We start from the raw sequence: 4,855 nt of genomic DNA on the forward strand, positions 1-4,855 counted from the left end.
TCTTTATTTATGATAATTTATTTAATTATAATTAATCTATGAATGTAATTTCAAAAGTAATGTGCAGTAAAATAATGTAAGAACTAAACATTTAATTGTAATACTAGTTCATGCATAGGGAAAGTAGGTTTGTAATCATGTAAAACTCGGAGGGAAGTCCCTCCGCAACGGAACTGGCTAGGCGGATATAGAAAACGTGGATGTGGCGGTCGAACTGCAAGGCTGCAGTGTGGCATCAGTCAAAAAGAGGCGAGAAGAACTTCAAGATTATATAATATAGCTTCGGATCCGGACATAATGTGGCTTATTATTCATGGAATACTTTGGCAAGCTCTGTACTATGAAAATCCGATGCTAAGAGGAAAATTTTCAGAGCTCATCACACAGGAAGAGCCATGGATACTTTTGCCACCCTTTTTGAATAGTAGAGAAGATCGACGTTGCCACCACCTTCATCTCACATTATCAGTTGAGTACTGTGTGATTGCATGGGCCAGTTATATGATTTCAATAATAATTTTGTGTTCTGTAAACTTTGTGTTGAACCACCGTACTTGATCCTTAGTCATTTACCTAGACCGCGTCCTATCCCAAGTTCTACGATTAATCCGAGTATGCTGTTTTACTGAACTGAAAGGCAACTATTTTCCTTAACAGAAGTTAACAAACTTTATGGAGTTGAAAAGCACATATTTACTTAGTGAGCATAAGATTTGAAAGATTCCACGTAATTTTCGTGAATGGACAGTTTAAGTATTCATTTCGAAGGTCATTTTAATTGAAATAATAGTGTTTACAATTTCATGTGTAATGTAGTTAACAGTGTTTCCCATATTGTGTTGTAAGTAAAGTGTTCAGCCACGATCTGAATGTACCGATAAATTAGTTTCTGTGTCCCCATTCTGGTTGTTGAGTCAAATTTAAATGTCATATTACAATAACAGCTATCAAAAATAAGCAATTAGCTACAGTTATTGATACTATACTAGACTCAGGTGCCACATATTCCATTTGACCTAATGATGTAAGGTAGTGAATATTCCTTGAGAATTCAAATAATAATAAGTACAAACAACATGATTAATTCATAACTACAGGTATTTCGATAGTAATAAATTCCTATTATTAAACTGACAAAAGAAGCTATTGTCCATGTCAATAGTACTCCACCATTAGTTATCATTTACCTATAATTATCATCGTTTTCCTAACACGTAATATGCAGATAGTAAGTGATACTGAGAGCCAGTTGTTGCCTAAACACATTAATTCTTCTGCAGTGAGTTCAAGTCAATTCACTGCAACATTACTTGCTAAATTGTGTTACTGTCCTGTATCCTATCAGCAAAGCAGAAGTTTAGTACCAAGTAAAGTCAAGCCACATAGTTAATTTTCTTTATGAATCATGCTAGTAGTCCGCAGCTCGTGGTCGTGCGGTAGCGTTCTCGCTTCCCGCGCCCGGGTTCCCGGGCACTGTGAGCCGAACCGCAACCCTGGGTTCGGCGTGGGGCGGCGGTGGGGCGAGTAGAGTGCTGTGGCCTGTCCTGGGGTTGTGAACCACAGAGAGCTACGGCGGGGACGAAGCCTCTCTGTCGTTTCTAAGTTCCCGATTCAATACACAATACGCACACACCCTACAGGTACTGACGAGTGAGTTTTCGAGCATCAAAATATGTGGCGTAAATGGTCGTATCTATTGATTACACTGACTTTGAAGCTTAAAATTTTATATACCGCCAATGGACCATCTCTTAATACTGTATATAAATTTGATCTTTATAATTCTGCTCGGTCATGAGAAAAAAGAGTTTGAACGGTCGGACAGGTAGACAGACGGACAACAAAGTGATCCTAGACGAGGTCCGTTTTTACAGACTGAGGCACTAAATGCTAAAAATGATGAGTCTCGAATGAAATAGGATGCGCTAACGCCATCGATCGGTAGCTAGCGGTTTCGTACGGTGTTCAACAAGCTAGGTAATTATGAACCTCGGTTTTTCGAAAATTCATGAGAAGCACTTTGTATTACAGCAATATTTTTTTACGTCTAGGTATGTTCTACGAAGGGACTTCAAAAAATAAGTTACAGAAGATTATTACAGGCTAGGTACGTTTCATTGAATGCTGCACTAATCTTCAAAGTGACGTAGACACATTACACCACTTTTCAACATACTCACCAAGTCTCTGCAAACAACGGTCGGCCGGCCGGAGTGGCCGTGCGGTTCTAGGCGCTACAGCCTGGAACCGCGTGACCGCTACGGTCGCAGGTTCGAAACCTGCCTCGGGCATTGGCCGGAGTGGCCGTGCGGTTCTAGGCGCTACAGCCTGGAACCGCGTGACCGCTACGGTCGCAGGTTCGAATCCTGCCTCGGGCATGGATGTGTGTGATGTCCTTAGGTTACTTAGGTTTAAATACTTCTAAGTTCTAGGGGACTGATGACCACAGCAGTTAAGTCCCATAGCGCTCAGAGCCATTTGAACCATTTTGAACAACGGTCGGAACGTTCTTTCAGTCGTTCAGTTCCTCAACGATCGAAATCCGCCCTCGGTCACGGAACCGCTGTGTGAACGGCCCCATTGTTGGAAAAGCCGGCCGGAGTGGCCGAGCGGTTAAAGACGCTACAGTCTGGAACCGCACGACCGCTACGGTCGCAGGTTCAAATCCTGCCTCGGGCATGGATGTGTGTGATGTCCTTAGGTTAGTTAGGTTTAAGTAGTTCTAAGTTCTAGGGGACTTATGACCACAGCAGTTGAGTCCCATAGTGCTCAGAGCCATTTGAACCATTTGAACCATTGTTGGAAAATCTGTTTCGCCCAGATACTCTTTCTGCTTTCCGAAACGATCGACATGTCATGGTGCAAGATTCGGGCAAACTGTTCTGCTTCACCCACGTGTGTGCGGCCTTGTTCAAATAGTTGGCACGTGACCTTACATTTCGTCCATATACCGGCAGAATTTCACGGTCTATCTGCGTGCAATTTAGACGTTTTGCCCTAAAAAATCGTACTGTACCGCGTACTTCAAGTTTCAGATGTGCTTCTAGTAGCCATACAATTCCACACGCACACTTTAATGCACGTGTTATCCCTACCGTAGCAGAACAGTGTTTGCAGGAAACGCGGAATATGTGCTCTCTTCTGACAATGCAACACTCTTGTTGCTCAGTGGGCATAGCGTGAGCAACGTGTGCAAGTTATCTTCAGAAGTCCCTACTGCGGAACGCTACCAAACTCGGTGACCTGTTGAGTGTGTGCTTCCTTTGTTAAGTGAAGCTGGAAGTAGGCGAAGCAGAAGTTAATAATTACTGGTCGGAACCGTTTAAGTAGAAATCGCTGCTGACAAGTGTGTCTTACACAGAAAAGTGGCTGATGCACGGAGTTTTGCTGAGACCGCAACTGTTGTGCTTCCTCTGGCAGTCAGAACCTGCTAATGAGGTGACGATAGCCACAGTAGCTGCAGCCGAGCTGTGTTTGCGCTTCCCATCGTTACGTTATCGTCACTGGGGAACAACGACACTTGACGCCTTTCCGATACCGCACCTCGAGTACGCCACTCTGCCCTCCCCATCTTCACACACACACACACACACACACACACACACACACACACACACACGCACGCACGCCAAAACATACGGATTGTTTCATGTACGACAGAGGCGCTGTGCCAGGCTAACTAGTACCAGAGACTGAACGCCAATTCACACTAGGCGTCAACGGAACGAATGGTGACGTCATGATGTAGTGCTCACAGTAGTCGGAACATCAACAGTACATCACTTCTCTTAGCTCAGTACAGAATGTTGAAACTGAGTTTAAGGCATACCACCGGTGATACAAAAAGCTGAAATACAGTATCTGATTTAAGAAACTAACAGTGACAAAATTTAATTAATGGCCAAAGCAAAATTTATAATGGGTGTTCTTGACAGAGTTCGCTTGGGAACCTACTGTGAAACGAAACGATAGGAAACGTATCCTCCAAACATTTAAAAATATCTACATTTGCTAGAGAAAATATATACATACAAATACATCAAACAACTTTTAGAAGGCAATACATAAAACCTTTTTACTTTATACATCGTCCAAACATTTCTAAATATCAAAGTTTGCTAGAGAAAATACATACATTTCAATACATCAAACAATATTTAGAAGGCAGTACATAAAACCTTTGTACTTTATACACTGTGTTCTTTTTCTTCAAGTACCAAATAAGGTAAGAAAATAACTGTATTTTTCTCCTTCAGGAGACTTGGCTTTTCACTCATAAAAAATATTTTCAGTTAAAATTACTTCATCAATTTATATTCACATTTATGTGCAGAGTAGGCTTTTTCTTAGTCCAGGTGTTTTAAAGAGAACGGCGTTGCCGCAGTGGTAACACCGGTTCCCGTCAGATCACCGAAGTTAAGCGCTGTCGGGCTGGGCTAGCACTTGGATGGGTGACCATCCGGTCTGCCGAGCGCTGTTGGCAAGCGGGGTGCACTCAGCCCTTGTGAGCCAAACTGAGGAGCTACTTGGTTGAGAAGTAGAGGCTCCAATCGCGTAAACTGACATACGGCCATGAGAGGGGTGTGCTGACCACATGCCCCTCCATATCCACATCCACTGACACCTGTTGGCTGAGGATGACACGGCGGCCGGTCGGTCCCGTTGGGCCTTCCAAGGCCTGTTCTGACGGAGTTTAGTTTACTTGCGTTTTAGGTGTTTTAAAACCTAATTAATTTTTCGCTTTCAGGTACCCGACATCTTTCCTGGTAGGACCACTCATAAGAAAATTACGCAAATCCTCATAGAATATTTGCAATGCGTCACGAAAACAAAGCAAATGTAGAGTTTAAAAATT

The 4,855-nt window shown here is 42.9% G+C and overlaps 1 pseudogene; it reads left to right on the forward strand.

Moving 5' to 3' along the window:
- Nucleotides 1-4,365: 4,365 nt before the first annotated feature.
- Nucleotides 4,366-4,483, forward strand: LOC124723745 (annotated as a pseudogene).
- The last annotated feature ends 372 nt before the right edge of the window (nt 4,484-4,855 follow it).

This window comes from Schistocerca piceifrons, chromosome X, assembly GCF_021461385.2.
Source record: "Schistocerca piceifrons isolate TAMUIC-IGC-003096 chromosome X, iqSchPice1.1, whole genome shotgun sequence".
In the NCBI taxonomy this organism is placed as follows: Eukaryota; Metazoa; Arthropoda; class Insecta; order Orthoptera; family Acrididae; genus Schistocerca; species Schistocerca piceifrons.